Source organism: Numenius arquata, chromosome 6 (genome assembly GCF_964106895.1).
Source record: "Numenius arquata chromosome 6, bNumArq3.hap1.1, whole genome shotgun sequence".
Taxonomy (NCBI): Eukaryota; Metazoa; Chordata; class Aves; order Charadriiformes; family Scolopacidae; genus Numenius; species Numenius arquata.
The window spans coordinates 34,880,636-34,898,705 of record NC_133581.1 but is presented as its reverse complement, the minus strand read 5'-3'; positions in this window follow the sequence as shown (position 1 = coordinate 34,898,705).

Genomic DNA, 18,070 nt, shown 5'->3' with positions numbered 1-18,070 from the left:
AGGACGAGGGCTTCAGCCACCTGCCCACTTTCCCAGCTACCGCTCTCTCCACATTCAGCTCCTCAGCCTTCTGACACCTCCCTCCTTCATGTCCAAGTCCAGCTCCTCACAATGGCTCTAGAGGCCATGTCATCCACCCACCTTCACGGCTCTTTGGCCTGCAAGATGCTTGGTCCTCAGCCGGTGCTGCTCACAGAGCTCCCAGGCGGTAGCTGAGAGGACAATGTCACCTGCATCTGCAAGCTCTTCGGCCTCATGAACTTCACCCACGCCTCGGCCATAAATGCAGAAGTACTGCCGCCTCCTGTCTCCAAAAATGGAGAGGCTCATGGTCCCTGCAGAGATCCCTGGGGAGAGGGAGAGGGAGAAGCAGAACTGACACAGGGAACGTTTGGAACTCTGCAGCCCCCAGCATCTCAGCTGCTCAGAAGCCAATCTGAAGCCCAGCAGGGAGACAGGCATCACGGAGGGGTAGAGCACCCTCTGTCCTACGCAGGGGGACACCCACACATCTCCCTGAAATGGGTGTTTAGAAACAGACAGACAAAGTCGACATGGAGAATGTGTTGAGGGTGCCGGGCATCTTACCCAGCTGCCTGCCCCAGAAGGCCAGCAAACCAGCGGGGCCTCGACCACCGCCTGCTCCTTTTTCATGCAGGCAGGTTGGAGCTGTCATTGGAGAAAACCCAAGAGCCTGCAAAAGCCCTTCTCGCAGGCATGAGCCAAGCAGCTCCCCTTTGCTCTTTGTGAAAGGCAGGGGAGAATCCAGCAGGGGAAAGGATGCAAAGCTGCCCCCGCCTGAAGAAACAAAAGGATAACGACCTCCCGCAGACGTCTGTGCTAAAGACGACATTCAAAGATCCTAAGGCTCGATCCGACACCTGCTCTGCCTTTAAGCTTCCTCTGCATCTGCGGACACGCGCAAACCCGGCAGTCCCGGTCTCCCATCCCCGCTCTGACTACAGCTGGACCCTTGAACGCTCGCCGGAGATGCTTTCCTTTGGCACGAGCCCCAGTCCCCACATTCCCTGCTGGTGAGAAGCTCCCTGTGGCACGGGAGAGTGCCACGGATCTGCGTCTGGCACAGCGCCCGTACCTATCTTCAGTTGGACCTCCTGGCCCACGTCCGTCTCACGCCTTCTATACTTCTTCTGGATCTGCTGGCTACAGTGCAGCACCAGGCTGATGGTCCTGGCCAGCTCCCGGGGGGGTGTTCTCCACAGCACCAGCACAGCGTCTCCTGGGGAAAGTGAGGGAAGGTCGAGGCTCTGCTGAGACCTGGCTCTCCCCAGCCTACGCTCAGTGGCAGGGACAGCAGAAACCAGCTGACGTGCGGAGGAAGATGGGCCATCGTCCTGGAGGACACCCCATCCCGGGCACCGGGACCCCTCTCCTCTCCCGGGCAGCCCCAGCAGCAGCCGGCAGCGGTGGCAGCCCCTGCCCCGAGCGCTCCTCTGCAGCTGCAGCACACCAGGGACTCCCCCTCCCCTGCCGGCCTGGCAGCCCCAGCTCTGCCATCCCCAGGGCCTCCCTGCCCCTCACCACCGCCCCGACACACACCTTGGGCTGCGCTTTCTCGGGGGTCTCCTCCTCTGGGGGCTTTCTTGCCCCCACCCTCAACCCAGGGCCCTACAAGCCAGGGCAGAGAAGGAGGAGCCACAGCCCTGGCTAAAGCCAAGCCACAGGCAGGCCCGGGGGGGACAGAGGGGCCACTGCGGGGGGTGCGTGGTGGCCAAGAGTGGGATCCAGGTGCTGCACAGAGCCTCTGGAGAAGGAGAGCAGAGCAAACGGCCGCCACAACAGGTAAATGCCGCCCATCGGCGCATGTGGGCATCGTCGTCCCAAACACTTACCGGCAAACTTCAAGATGTCTCCTCCAAAAACCAGGAACTCTGCGGACAGAGGGAAGAAAAGGAAGAGTCATGCGGACACCTTCTTCCAGAAGCCACGGAGCAAGCCCCCCTCAAAGAGCAGCACCTGGGCAAGGGTGCACCGTGGGGCAGAGCTGAGGAAAGCACCGCTCCGACCTCTCTCCCAGGCTCACAGTGGTCACTGCCCTGGTACCTGCAGAGCAGGCAGGGAGGCAGGGCCTCCAGATGCCACCAAACCTCAGAAAGGTGGAGGCTGGAAGGGACCTCTGGTCTCCATCTGATCCGACACCACTGCTCCAGCCCAGCCGGGCTGCACAGAGCCAGCTGCCCAGGAGGGTGGCTGATCGTTCCTGAATAGCTCTGAGGAGGGAGACTCCACAACCTCCCTGGGCAACCTCTGCCAGTGCTCAGTCGCCCTCACAGGCAAAAAGTGTTTCCTGACCTACAGAGGGAACCTCCTGTGTTTCAGTGCGGGTCTGTGGCGTGGCCTCTGGTCCTGACACTGGGAACCACTGGGAAGAATCCGGCTCTGTCCTCTTTGCACCCGCCCTTCAAGTTGTAGACACATTCCTAAGGTCCCCCCTGAGCCTTCTCTATGCCAACCAGTCCCAGCTCTCTCAGCCTTTCCTCGGAGCACAGATGCTCCACACCCTTCATTGTCTTTGGGGACTCTTGCTTTGCCCTAATAGTGCTGCCAAAGGGGTGGCCACACTGTGCTCACGGTCAGCTCAGGAGGGTCAAGGTTTTCCCTGTGGAAAGGGGCTCGTGAGGGTCTCACACACGCACAGGTCAGAGCCAGCACCCTCAGGTCACCCTCACCAGCCCACGATGGTCCTGACCCACCGGCAGACCCTTGCTGCCCTCGCTGTTCCTCACAGAAAGCCCCAGCCCTGCCAAGGAGGCAGGACCAGGCTGCCCAGCATGTCTGCCTCCACCCTTCACCATCACGGCCCGATGCCAGACGGTCCTGCAGCACGGCTCTTACCTCCCAAAATATCACACAGGTACTCATTGAGGGTTTGTGCCAGCTCATCAGCACCTCTGTCCCTGCCGCTCTTCTGGATGAATTTCTCGGTCAACGCAGTGAAACCTGTAACAGGGACACGCAGAAATCAGGAAATGCCCATGGGGGCCAAGGGACTTGGCAGCACTTTCCACCCTACCCGGCCCGAGAGCCTGTTGGGGACACCTTCCCATGCCCGGCTCAGTGCTGGTGGCAGCAGGGGTTGACCGCCCAAGACAACCCCTCCCGCTCTCTCTGGGCATGCCAGCAGAAGACCTCAGCAGTGACAAGATGGCCACTCTGTCTGAGGGGCTCCAAAGGGCCTGGTGTGTCCCAAGACGGCGCGTGTCCGTGGCTGCTCCTCCCTGCTCCCCCCACCTGAGACATCCGCAAAGAGCAGCACTCCGTGGACAGTCTGATCGTCGTCTTTGCTCCTGAGGGAGCTGTCAGCACGCAGCGAGGGGAGGAAAGCTGCTGCTTTCTCCAGGCCTGAGTGGTGATAGTTCCTCTCCCAAGCAGAAGCCATCGTCAACGCCCTGTGGCACACGGGGTACCTCAGGAGAAGACAGCCGTGCTCAGCTGCGGCGAGGACAAGGACCTCACCGCACAGTGCCAGCTGCACACTGAGCCCGGGGCCTCTGTGCGGGATGACTGGCCCTCTGCCCTCACGGGTCACAATCGGAGGGCGGTGGCTTCCTCAGTTGGTCATCGCTTACCCACCGGCCGACCTCCCGTGTCACAATCGGCTCACAGCGACATCCTCCGTCTGTCACCGTATGTAGCGCAGCACCAGCCCGGCCCCCCCAGTCTGTGGCTCTCATCGGCGGCAGCGCTCAGGTTTCCGCCCCGTGCTCTCACAACCAGAGTTTGCAGAGACAGGGCCGGGCCCGACTCCTGGTCCTCAGTTTGAGCATGTTCTGCATCCTGTTATCTCCTGGGGGTTTATACGCTATAAAGTCATCAGCCAAATTTGGACTGATATTACCACTTCAGCTCTTTTCCCCTTTGAAGGCAGGTACAAGCTTGCTCTTCAGCCGTCGGAGATGTAACGCCGTCCCTCAGTTTCAAAAAGGCACTTGGGCTCGTTCCCTTACTAGTCAAACACAAGTTTTATCTGAACTCTGTTTGACATACTCCTCCAGCCCGTGATCCTGGTGTTTTAAAGAACTAAATTTCCCTGAAGTTGGTTAAAGTCTGGTGAAGACGAAGGAAAAGCGTATTTGCCGCTACTCTTTCAACCCTTCTTTCTTCTCTCCTTAAGCAATGGATATAAGCTTTTCCTTCCTGGCCTTTACTTTTAAAATGCAAAAGAAATCATAGAATCACAGAGTCTTCATGGTTGGAAGGGACATTTGAGATCATCGAGTCCAACCACAAAAAAAAAAAAAAAAGCCAAAACCCAAACCAAACCAAAACACACACACACAAAAAAAAAACCAACCAAAAACCAACAAAAAACCACAAAACACCACACCCCACACCCACCCACAAACAGACACAAACCAACAGTCTTGGGCGCTAGAGCATGCCCTGAAGTGCCGTGTCTACACGTTTCTTGAATGCCTCTGGGGTGGCGACTCCACCACCTCCCTGGGCAGGCTGTTCCAGTGCCTGACCACCCTCTCAGTAAAGTAATTCTTCCTAATATCTGATCTAAAGCTCCCCTGCTGCAACTTCTGACCATTTCCTCTGGTCCTGTCATTATTCAGATTCAAATCTATGGGGTTCTAACTAAAATTCATCTGGTGTCCTCCTCGGTTTCCTGATTTTATCTCTACCCATGCACGACATTATCCTGTGCCTTCTGCCTTTGTCTGCTTTTTCACACAGTTCTTTCCTTTCAGGGGTGTGGATCATTATCCAGGAGTCTGTCGCCCACTTTGGGGTGCTTTTCTGTTTGGTCATTTGCACTTCCATATTCCAACCCCCTTCTTCCCTGCTGAGCTTTTCCAGCTGAAGAGCTGCTGCCCATCAGTCTGTTCACCCCGTTCAGACCCACCCGTCTCACTGAAGAGGGGAGATACCCTCTGTTGGTCCCAGGGTTGTCTAAGACAGACCTTGGGATCTGTGACCAGCCCCGCGGAATGGACGACACTTACCTTTAGCAGACCAGGCAGTGTTGTTCCTGAAGGAACATGCTGAATTTGGTCACTGAGTCGACGTCTGTTTCTTACGTCCGAACAACAGCCCACACCAGTTGTGCTCTGTCAGCGCTTTCCTTCACTGCGGTTAAACCACTGGGACTGTATGTGACCGCCTGAAGTCAGACACGTTCCAGCACTGACCCTCACCCCAATGGGTGTTGGGACACCTCCCTTCACAATGCAGCACGCACTGCAAAAAAAGCGTCAGAAATTAGTCAGGAGACTTCTAGACACAACTGCAGTAAAAATTACCTACTTGGGTCTGAGCGTAACTGCGTTCCAGGTGTCTGCAGCTCAAACAGCTTGGGAAAAAGAAATCCTGAGCAACGCCACGTGCAGAGTAAACTAAATTCACAGGAGACCGAAAAATCCTCAGTAATGCTGCTGTAGCGCTCTCAAGACAGAAGAGAGTTTAACTGAGCATTAAGTCAGGCTTTGACTACAGCTGTTTCAGCACAGGGTTATCTAAAAATACACGATTCTGCCTGGGTTTATACAGTTATTCCATAAGGAAACGTGCAAAATTTTACTTCTGTGCAAGTTCACGAGATATGCTGAACCTTGATAATCAAGCATACACAACACATTCCAGCTCTAGCAAGAATCCCGTTTCACTGTCCTGAATTTTCTGCCTTTCATTAGGCCAAAGTCCGTTCACAGAGAACGGTGCCAAAGAAATCTCGGGTTTTCCATGGCCCTATCCCCACGAGCACAGACCAGGCAGAGGGAGAGCCGGAGGCTGCCTTCGATTCCCACCCATCTGGAGCTCCCTTTGGCCATACGGGTTCCCAGGAGCACACATGGGAAATGCCGGGGGAGCACATTTAACCGCTATTACAGACCGGTGCTTTTTGAGTCTGGGAAGTAAAAATTGGAGTGGCTCAAGGGGAAATCCCGCTTTCCCTTGTGCAGAAACCACCTGAAATCCACCCAGAACGCCTTGACGTGAAAAGACACAAACTGCAGGAAGTGAAATCCAGGACTAATTCTGGTTTGTTCTTGTTTTAACCATCAGAAGTCCAAGGTGTGCAGTCTCTGGCTCAAGATTTACAATGTGATAGTCACCCCCACTGAAAAGCAAGAAGAATTAGTATTATTGCTAGTCGCTATTTCTGTACTGCTAAATACCCCAGTAACAGTACCCATAAACAATGACGCTTTTTAAACAACAGAGTCTCTGCACATAGAATCACAGAATCTTCATGGTTGGAAGGGACCTTTGAGATCATCGAGTCCAACCACAAAAAAAAAAAAAGCAAAACAACAAAAAAACCCACAACAAAACAAACCAAACACCCACAACCACACCCACCCACAAACAGACACAAACCAACAGTCTCGGGCACTAGAGCATGCCCTGAAGTGCCACGTCTACATGTTTCTTAAATACCTCCGGGGATGGTGACTCCACCACCTCCCTGGGCAGGCCCTTCCAGTCCCTGACCACCCTCTCAGTCAAGTAATTCTTCCTAAAATCTAATCTAAACCTCCCCTGCCGCAACCTCAGACCATTTCCTCTGGTCCCATCGTTATTCCCTTGGGAGAAGAGGCCAACACCCACCTCTCTACAACCTCCTTTCAGGTAGTTGTAGAGGGCAATGAGGTCTCCCCTCAGCCTCCTCTTCTCCAAACTAAACATGCCCAGTTCCCTCAGCCTCTCCTCGTATGACGTTCTCCAGACCCCTCACCAGCTTGGTGGCTCTCCTCTGGACACGCTCCAGCAGCTCAATGTCCTTCCTGTAGTGAGGGGCCCAGAACTGGACACAGTGCTCAAGGTGAGGCCTCACCAGTGCCGAGTACAGAGGCACCATCACTGCCCTACTCCTGCTGGCCACGCTGTTCCTGATACAGGCCAGGATGCCGTTGGCCTTCTTGGCCACCTGGGCACACGGCTGGCTCATGTGAAGCCGGCTGTCCACCAACACCCCCAGGTCCTTTTCTGCTGGGCAGCTTTCCAGCCACTCTTCCCCAAGCCTGCAGCGTTGCCTGGGGTTGTTGTGACCAAAATGCAGGACGTGGCACTTGGCCTTATTAAACCTCATCCCATTGGCCTTGGCCCGTTGATCCAAACTGTCCAGGTCCATCTGTAGAGCCTTCCAACCCTCAAGCAGATCAACACTCCCACCCAACTTGGTGTCGTCTGCGAACTTACTGAGGGTGCACTCAATCCCCTCATCCAGATCATAAATAAATATATTAAACAAGACTGGCCCCAGAACTGAGCCCTGAGGGACGCCCCTGGTGACCGGCCACCAATAAGGTTTCACCCTGTTAATCAAAACTCTCTGGGCACGGCCATCCAGTCAGTTTTTTACCCAATGAAGAGTACGCTTGTCTATGCCATGATTCACCAGCTTCTCCAGGAGAACGCTGTGGGGGACGGTGTCAAAGGCCTTACCAAAGTCCAGGTAGACAACGTCCACAGCCTTCCCCGCATCGAGCAGGCAGGTCACATGGTCATAGAAAGAGATCAAGTTGGTTAAGCAGGACCTCCAAGTCATTCAGTGTCTCAGGCTTCTCCATATCCTGGGTATCTGGGCTCCCATTTATTTCCTGAGTGGGCCCACATTTTGCCCTGTCTTCCTTTTGTCACTGACACACCTATAGACACGTCTCTTGTTACCCTTGACGTCCCTGGCCAGATTTTCCTCTATTGGGCTTTAGCTTTCCTAACCTGACCTCTGGCTGCTGGGACAATTTCTCTGTATTCTTCCCTGGCTCCCTGTCCTTACTTCCTCCTCTTTAGGCCTCCTTTTCCTGTTTGAGATTGTCCAGGAGCTCCTTGTCCATCCATGGAGGCCTCCTGGTGGTTTTGCCCGACTTCCTCTTGGTCGGGATGCACCACTCCTGAGCTTGGAGAAGGTGATCCTTGAATATTGATCAGCTTCCTTGGGCCCCTCTCCCTTGGGTAGTGAGATACTGTGTGCCCTCCTTGCTGCCCGAAGGATCTCGAACTCTACCATCTCATGGTCACTGCAGCCAAGGCTGCCCTTGAGCTTGACATTCCCCACCAGGCTCTCCTTGTTGGTGAGAACCAGGTCCAGCATGGCTCCTCTCCTCCTTGGCTCCTCTCCTCCTTGGCTCCTCTGTCACTTGGAGAAATTACCATTGACACATTCCAGGGTCAGAAATTACCATTGACACAATTCCAAACTACCTGGATTGCTTGTGCCCAGCTGTGTTGTCCCTCCAACAGATACTGGGGTGGTTGCAGTCCCTCATGAGGACCAGTTCTTGTGAAAGTGAGGCTGCTCCTGTCTGTCTATAGACGGCCTCATCTGCTCAGTGCTCCCTTGCCTTGCCTTGCCTTGCCTTGCCTTCCCTTGCCTTGCCTTGCCTTGCCTTGCCTTCCCTTCCCATTTGCCCTAATCTGCCCTCATCTCGGGGCACATGGTGGGTGGGAAGGGGATCTCCTTTACAGAGACACCCCCCGTGTCTGGGCTCCCTCAGTCACTCTGATCATCGCCGTGGTACAGCCAGAGAGGACCCAGGTGCCTGGGCGCTGGCAGACGAGAGGGGACATGGACACGGACACACACACACACACACGCAGAGCGTAGCTTTGCTGAAGGGGTTTATTGATCATTAGAGGGAAAGGGCCCAGGGCTCCCAGGGGATCAGGTGGGGTCATCCAGCAATGATCATCTCCTCATGCTGCTGGAGGGGGACGGGACACTGGTGTCCCCACCAGTTCCAGTCCTGAAAGACAGAGCCCAAAATGAGACCCCCAGTGTCGGCTGGGACGTGAGAGTGGCCTTGTCCGCCACCATCTCCCTCTGCAGAGACCTGGGGAAGGAGACAGGACATGGAGTCCTCAAGAGCCCAAGGACAGGACTTGGCTCTCCTGAGATCCATGTGGCACCCAGAGCCCCTTTCTCAGTGTGTCATTCCCCCAGGAAGCCCATAAATCTCCCAGATGCCTGCCCAGCCCTCACGGTGATCCTTGGGGTCCGTATGTCTCCAGAGTACCTTGCTGTCCTGCATGGTGAACCTCTGGGTCCGTAGAGCCCCACTGGGTGCAAGGAAAGGCATGGGGGCCGCTCTGTCCAGCTCCCCCTGGGCCATGGATCATGGACAGTCCCCTCTCTTTGCTTCTCCCATACTCAAGGTCTTCTTCCCACCCCAGAGGGCTCAAGGGGCCCACGGGACCCAGCGTCCTTTGTGGGGCTGGAGACACCCTGATGCTGCTCACCTAGGCATGAAGGGCTGCAGCCACACGTCTCTGGTGCAGAAGGTCCACATCCAGGTCAGCCAAGGGGGGGCTGGGGAGAAAGGCAGGGTTAGGGACAGGCTTGGGTGCACTGGGCTGTACTGGGAGGCAGGGGAAAGCACTGGGGTCCTTGGGGAAGGTGTCTCCAGGGAGAAAGGGGGTACATGAGCTTGTGTGGTGGTGCAGAGAAAGCAGCGGGGGTCCTGGGGCAGGGTCCCACCTGGGTGCATGGCTGTGTACTGGGGCATGGTGAGGTGCACTGGGTTGTCATGGGATGGATGGGAAAGCACTGGGGGCCCTGGGGAAGGGGGCCTCCCTGGGAAAGCACTGAGGTGCAGGAGTGTTTCCTGGGGTGTCGGTGGGGTGCACTGGGGTGCACTGGGGCACTCTGGGTTGACTTGGAATATCACGGCTTTGGAGGGGAGGGATGGAGGACGCAGAACTCGTGGTACCCACCACATCCCTCTTTCCTAGCAAGGCTCTCTGTATCGTGGTCTGTAAAGAGAAGATGAGACCTCACTGGTCACCGGGGTGTCCCCGTTCCCAGCAAGGGATGGGAGGACCAAAGGGCCCTCCTGTTCCCCAGACTGGAGCCCCTCAAAGTCCACCCAACTACTTACATCCAGGTCACGAATTGCACTTCCTTCGTAGAGTGCCTGGGGAAAGAGAGCAGAGGGGTGGTCTGGATTGGACCTTGGTGGGGCTGTGGGTGGGTCACAGGTGTCCCCAGTCCCCCCATCCCCATGGAGGCATGGGGGTGGTCTCCATGGGGATGGAGAGAAGGAGAGCGCGGGGAATTCAGGGCCTCCAAAGAGGATGGGGGTGGGCAGGAGGCAAAGAGAGGGCACGGGGGAGAATTAGCGGAGCCCAAGGGGCTGGACTGGGGGTGTGGAATGGACAGGAGTGTGTGGGATGGAAGTGAGGGGTAAAGGAATGGCAGTGGAGGGGACATGGGGAGTTCAAGCGAGGTGGTTGGTGGGGGCAGAAGGAAGAAGAGTGCAGAGGAGCAAACCAAGGGGACTGGGAGAGTGTTTGGGAGTGGGGGTTCAAGGAAGGTGCGCTGGGGACAGTGTCGCAGTGGAGAGGAGGAAAGGCAAAGGAGTGAGGGGGAAGAGTGAAAGAAAGACCTTGGGAACAGTCAGTGGGAGGGCATCTGGGGACCCTGGAAAGGACACAGGGGAGATCCCGGGGAGGTGATGTCTGAGAAGACCAAAAGGATGGGATGGGGAGGCCCAAAAGGGAGAGATTTGGGGGGAACCAAGACAAGAAACCAGTGAGGACCCTCAGAGGCATTTGCGGTGGACCCTCCCCCGGATGGGATAGACCCAACCACTCACTGAGGAACCAGTCTCTGGGCCCCAGAAGGTGAATTTCTGGGGAAGGGAAGAGGCAGAATTGTGGGAGGGAGAAAACTGCATTGCCCCGGGGCTGGAGGTGCCTGGGAGCCTGGAGGAGCTCCTTGCTTGGGAAAGGGAGAGGCCGAGTCACGGGGACTGCTGCTCACCACTACAATTTCATTCTGCAGGAGAGGGGATGTCCTGCCGCCGAGACCCATCCCCAGCCTTGATCCCCTCCCCGTGGCATTGGGGACTCACCTGAGCATCTTCTGGGGTGCACAGCAGGATGGTGAAGAGCAGGGCCACGCTGAAGACTGCGACCTTCATCTTCCTCTATGGTGTGGTGAGTCCTGGGTGAAGCTGGAGAAGGTGAGGGGCAGATTTATCCCTCCCCAGACTCCTCCTTGCCCCTCCCTGCTCCGAGAGCCCCCGGGGCAAAGCCAGGCTTGGCAGAGACACCAGCCCTGGCAACAAGCCCAGCCCCGGCGCAGAGTCACCCCCTGGCCCTGGCATGGACCCAGCCACCCTCCCCAGCATCAGTCCAGCTTCCTGCATGGGGCAGCCGTACGGGGAAGCGCCCCGGCATCTGCAGGTGGGGAGAGGGTGGGCAGTGCCCCCTGAGAGCTGGACACCCTGCGGTGATGACCCACTGCTCAACACAAAACAATGCTCCAAGAGCCCCCCAGAGCCACATCCTCCCATGTCCCAGTGCCCCCCACCTCCCAGCACTGCCGTCTCCCAGTGACTCTGCTCCCTGAACACTCTCTCCGTCCAGGACTACCCCAGAGAAGACACCAGCCTCACACGAGAGGTCTCTAAGCAGAATTGTCTTCAAGCCCTTTCCAGCCCCTTGGGTAAATGGGGGACTTGAATTGGCCCCTCTTCATGGGGCAGAAGAAACCCTGGGATTAGGGAACGCTGGAAGGGAGTAGGAAAACGGGGGACATGGACAATGGGGACAGCTGGATGACTGGGATCTTCATTCACTGGAGGCAATGATGGGGAGCAGTGGTGAATGTTGGACACCGGGAGATAAGGGTTGGGCTTGGAGCAGGGTGGTCGCTGTTCCCATCTCCAGCCCACCCCATTTCCCTTGCACTGTGGGCCCCAAACTGCTCCAGTTCTCAGCCACGGCCACGCCAGAGCAGAAAACATCCCTTGCCCTGGCCCTCACCCTGCCACTGCCTGTGGCCACTGTGCCCTCCAGGCAACAGGGGTTCCTCTCTGCAGAGCTGCCCGTGGACGGTGGGTCCCAGTGACAGTGTCCCCAGGAAGGCTCTGGCTCCAGCTGGGAGTCCCTGGCTGGGACTTGGCCAGAGCTCACCAAAGGCCCTTGTCCCCACCGAGTGTCCCTTCAATGCCCTCGTCCTTGCCCAGGCCAGGGCTGTCCCTGGGCAGGATGTGGCCCTTCAGAGGAACACAATGAAGAGATCCCTTGTCCCCAGGCAGCCACTCGGAGCTAATTGTGGGGACAGAGCTCCCCTGGCAGGGGGAGGTGTGTTTGTCCCCGCAGCATCTCTGATGAGCTGTGTTTGCCCAGGGCTCGTGGCACAAGGGTCCCATTCAGCACGATTGATGCTTCCCAGTAGTGCCCAACTGGGGGGAGTGTGTGGGGGTTACAGCAGCCTGGATGCCTGGGCTCCCTCCAGCCCTGGCAGGGAGCAGAGCCCCCAGAGGGGCTCAGTGCTGGGGGGAGCGGGGAGGAACAGGTCCTGGGGTACCCCACATGCCTGGGGTTCCCTCTCTGTGCTGGGGCCAGGCTGGAGCCCAGAGGTGGGGGCAGTCCCGGGGGAGCAGCCTGAGACCTGGGGTGTCACTCTCAGAGTAACACCCGGGTGGCAGGGGTGTCCTGCAGGAGTGGGGCTGCCACCCTGTGCTTCCCCATTGCTCTTCACTGCCAATCCCATCCCGCACTCCCTGCCACATGTCTGACAGGAAAATAATGCTTGATTTTAGTCCTCTGTCTCTGAGGGCATGAGGAGAATTTATTGTTATGAGACACATGCTGGGAATGAAACGCTGGTGGCAAAAACCTGGTTTAGGTTTTGAAGTCAGTGGGAGGTTTGCCTGAGACTCAGTGAATCCAGGGTGTCCCTGGTTTTGTTCCCGTGATGATACAGACTCCTGTCACAGCCTCAAAGAAATAAAAATACACCGATCAGTGGTTCACGAGAACTGGAAATGGCTCAACTTCTTTGGTGACGTTCTGTGTCATTTTTAAGGTTCACGTGTATGGTTATATCTTTGCAGGACACTAGTTATAAAGAAGAGATCTGTTGTGGGTCAGTTGTGAAAAGATTTAAGGCGACTGACTCGAGTATTTGCTTTGGGACTGGCCCAAAGAGCAGGCAGTCACCTGGAAGAGTTCCATGTTGACGGCTTCTGCTTTGTGTGTTATTTCTTAGATAGCCGAGTTACACACTGGGGAATTATTTGTCAGCTTTAAATGTGCTGTGACGCTATTTGTGTTCTGAAGATAGTGTGAAAATATTTGATGAATTGTTGGCACTGTCATAATCAAGGAATATTGTGTTAGGAGAGGTCAAGGCTGCCTTGGAGATAAAGGCAAATGAAGGGCAAATGCATTTGATAGCGCTTAACATTAGAGGTGCTGCTCAGAAAGATCCCATCCACTGATTTAATCCTAGAATCCTAGAGTTATAGGACCATAGAATATTTTGGGTTGGAAGGCATCTTAAAATCATCTTGTTCCAAACCCCCTGCCCTGGGCAGGGACACCTTCCACCAGACGAGGTTGCTCAAAGCTCCATCCGGCCTGGCCTTGAACTCCTCCAGGGATGGGGCAGCCACAGCTTCTCTGGGCAACCTGGGCCAGGGTCTCACCACCCTCACAGCATAAAATTTCCTTCTAATATCTAATCTAAATCTCCCCTCTTTCAGTTTTAAACCATTACACCTCATCCTATCTCTCCACTCCCTCATAAAGAGTCCTTCTCCATCTCTCCTGTAGGCTCTTCAGATACTGGAAGGGTCTCAAAGTTCTCCCCGGAGCCTTCTCTTCTCCAGGCTGAAGAACCCCAACTCTCTCAGCCTGTCCTCACAGGCTCGAGCCCTGGCAGCATCTTTGCCCTGCAGCATCTTTGTGGCCTCCTCTGGACCCACTCCAGCAGGTCCACATCCTTCCTGTGCTGTGGTCTCCAAAGCTGGACACAATACTCCAGGTGGGGTCTCCCCAGAGTAGAGCAGAGGGGCAGAATCTCCCCCCTCACCCTACTGGCCACGCTTCTTTTGATGCAGCCCAGGATGCGGTTGGCTTTCTGGGCTTTCAGCACTCATTGCCAGCTCATGTTCAACTTCTCATCAACCAACACCCTGAAGACCTTCTCCTCAGCGCTGTTCTCAATCTATTCTCTACCCGGCCTTTATATGTTCTCTGGATTGTGGTGACCCGGGTGCAGGACCTTACATTCTACCTGGTTGAACTTCGTGAGGTTTGCAAGGGCCCACCTCTCCAGCCTGTCCAGGTCCCTCTGGATGGCATTCCTTCCCTCCAGCGTTTCAACCATACCGCACAGCTTGGTGTCATCGACAACACCTGAGGAAAGCCACTCGTGACTGTTCACACTTGAACATCAGGCCATTGACAACAACCCTTTGAGTGTGGCCATCCATCCAGGCAATTACATATCAACTGAGTGGTCCATCTGTCAAATCCATGTCTCCCCAATTTAGAGACCAGGATGTCATGCGGGACAGTGCCAAATGCTTTGCACAAGTCCAGGTAGATGATGTCTGTTTCTCTCCCCTTACCAACCAATGCTGTAACACCATCGTAGAAGGCCACCAAATCTGTCAGGCATGATTTGCTCACGGTGAAGCCATTTTGGCTGCACCAATCACCTTCTTATTTTCCATGTGCCTTGGCAGAGTTTCCAGGAGGATCTGCTCCATGATCTTCCCGGGCACAGAGGTGAGACTGACCGACCTGTAGTTTCTCAGGACTTCCTTTTTTCCCTTTTTAATAGTAGGTGTTGTTTCCCCTTTTCCAGTCAGTGGGTACTTCACCAGACTGCCACCACTTCTCAATTATGATGGCTAGTGGGTTGGCAACTTCATCTGCCAGTTCCCTTAGGATCCATGAGTGAATCCCGTCAGGCCCCATGGACTTGTGCAGCTTGATGCTCCTCAGTTGGTCTCAAACCTGCTCTTCTCCTACACTGGGCAGTATGTCATTCTCCTAGTCCCTGCCTTCAGCTTCTGCCACTTGGACAGAAGGTGAATCCCTTCTCTTCCAAGCAGTTACTGATCCTCACAGAGGGTCTCATGGTCAGAGAAACCCTGTTCCTGATACCAGCTGCACAACCAATTGTCGACCTACAGGATGTGTCTGCTTCTCCTCAAACCCAAGGATCTCTTGCAAAGTCCTCAGAAGAGGTTTTCAGGACTCTCCTGGACAAAGTGAATTGGAAGGAAGTTGTGGTGAATTCAGTGTTGACCCTGTTGTGAGCAGGAGGTGGGTCTAGAGACATCCCAAGCTCCCTTCACACTTGAACAGTCCCATGATAAACCTGTTGTCTCTGACAATGGCTACTGTGGTTCTTGCAGCCATTAACTCCTCATCTGCATGTGGGTCAGCACCAGGCATGGAAACCCTTGAGTCAGACCCTCACAGTGGTGTCATGGTGCCACCAGGGCCTGGAACATTGGAAGTTCAGTGTGTCATTGTGGATGACAGCTTGTCCAGACAGAATAGGCTCTCCTGAGAGCCTGCAAGAGCTGTGCTTTGCAAGAGGATGACAAATGAGAGTGACACATGCGGAAAGGGATGGCATGAGGGTGATGATATTCCAACATCCCTGAGGTCCCTTGGAAACCCAGTAAAATCCAATAGGACTGGAAGAGCCCTAATCCTCTCAGGCAGCATTTGCAAGGTTGAGCTTATCAGTATGAAAGGCTGAGAGAGATGAAGTTGTTCAATTGTAGAGAAGAGAGGGCTTTGGGAAGAACTAAAAATGACCTTTCCACAACTACCAGGAGGTCATCAAGAAGGCGGATCCATGCTCTTCCCTGTGGTGTGTGAAGAAACACCATCAACCCATGAAACACTGCACTGTCCAGTACAAACATCCCACCTCTGCTCCCTCTTTCCTCACTGGCCGTGGCTTTGCAGCTGTTTCTGAGATGGCCACCATGGCTAATCCTGCATTGGAAAGAAATTGCGATAAAGAGCACCACCTTTGAGTATTTGTAGTGCCCTGGAGCCCCCCATGCTGTTCCCTTGGGAGGGACACCACCATCGGGGTAGCCATCTGCACGCTAACATGGACAGGTGACAAAATGGAGCTTCAGTCCAGGGGGACCTTGAGAAACTCTGGGATTTGGGCAACAGAAGCCTCTGGAAGTTTCACAGGGAGAAGTGGCCAGAGCTGCATCGGGGGGAAGAATAACCCCGTAGATGAGGGCAGCCTGGGACCTGACTGGCTGGGCAGGGATCCTGAGGAGAAGGGCCTGGGCACTCCGAGGGATGCCATAGGAGCCAGTAGTGCACGCTCACCAGGAACAAGGGCAGCTGCATGTGGGGCTGCGTTAGGAGGAGCGTGGGTCGCCCACCCCAGGGGAGCTGTCATCCCACTCCTCTGAAACCTGGCGTGGCCACCTCTGGACTTGTGTGGCCCTCTTTGGGGCTTCCTGTTCTTGACAAGTGGGGAGGACTAGAGAGTGTCCAGAGGAGCTCTGCCAAGAGGGGATTCATGGCCTCAAGACCATGAGGCCCCTTTCTGGGGAGGCTGAGGGACATGGGCTTCTCCAGCCTGGAGAAGTGGAGGCTCAGAGCATCACAGCCACAGTCTGGAACTGCTTGAAGGGAGGTTTCAGAGATGGTGGAGCTTTTCATAATGGAAAAAAAAAACATGGGAAAGGAAGGATGTCACAAACTGTGTCTGGGGAGGTTAAGTCTAAAACTGAAGAGAAGGAGATGTCACTCCAAGGGCAGTGCTGTGGTCCAAGAGGGCAATCAGAGGGAGGCTGGACCAGCCCATGGCTTTCCAGGAACAGCCAGGGAGGATGGAGAGATGTCAGGAAGGGTAGTGAGCTGTTGGGGTGAAACTGAAAAGACAATTGGGTGCCTTCAGAGACAGAGGTGCAGCTGTGGGACACTGTAGGGCAGCCTGTGGTGGAGACCGTTGAGGGCCGTGGCAAGGCTGAAAGCCCCCAAAAGAGGTGACCTCTCTGTCACCATGGCTATTGTCTCTGCCACCAAAGCCTACCAGAAGGTCCCTTAACCTCACTCAGGAAGACCTCATGACCTCCTTGCCCCACCCAGAAGTGTCCTGCCATAGTCCTGCCCTTGGCATTGCACATCCCCACATCACACTGCCCCAGGAAGAGCCAGGTGTGAGGGACAAGATCTCCTTTCCCAGGGCCTGGGGGTCAGAGCCTGGCCCTTTGCCTTAATGGGACACAGACAGGTTTCCTCAGCATCAGAGCCACCTTTAATTGTCCTTTACCTGCCTGTCCTTATTGCCTCCAGTTTTCTGCTCTAACGAGCCCCTGGGGAGGCTTTGTTGGGAATGGTCCTCACTGGGACCCATGAACACTCCCAGAAAGTGTTTCTTTTGGAGATGATGTCACAGCTTGACTTCTTGAGAGATTTCTTCAGCTTCCTCTCAGTGTCTGAGGTTCATGGGCTCGGTACCAAACCCACCAGAGGGGTCATTAAACTGCCTCAGGCTGGTCCTCTGCTGCCGAGCTGGGCCGGGCTCTTGGGATAGAGGCAGCTCCTGGCAAGCGGGCAGAGCTGCAGAGAGACAGTTTTAGCCAGCGCAGCAGGGCTGAGGGAAGAGCTTCAGGTGCGAGGATGAGAGGATCAATGCAGAGAGAGGTTCAAGGCAGTTGGGAGTGGTAGGAGAGCTGAGAGCTGACGGTGGGACAAAGCTTCACAGCTCTCTCCACGGTGAGTCTTGGGCTGCAGGGCAATGGCCCTGCAGATCCTGAAGGGTTCTCCTCAGTCTGTCATCGCCCAGCCTGAGAGAGCCTTTGGGCTCTCTCTCCAGTGCAGAGGAGGATGAGGGTGTGCTCCAGAGCAGGGCTTCCCTGCAGCACCCTCAGAGGGACAGGAGAGGATGGGTGCCTTGTGCTGGGGATGGTGCAGGGTGTGAAGGTGGGTGAGCAGCCAGGGGCTTAGTATAAACCTTGGATATTTTATATCGGTATGAGGAAGGATATAGATTCTTTTGTATTTTTCCTTTTTTTTTTCCCAATTTCCTTCTTGGGTGGGAGGGATCATAGGATGTTAGAATAATTGTCTAAATGACAATAAATGGTTGTGGGTCCTTTGAACCATAGTAAGGTTTCAGCAGAAGCTCAGACACTGACCCTGCAGGTCCTGCCGTGCTGATGGTGTCCAAGCCCTATTCTAACCTGTGGGTCTCAAGGCAATGCAGTCCATGAGATGGGGGTAACGTTAACTCCCCATTAAGGACACCCCATCTTCTGGGCATCCAAAAGCTGACAGATACTGACTGAGGAGGGGAGTTTGCAGATCT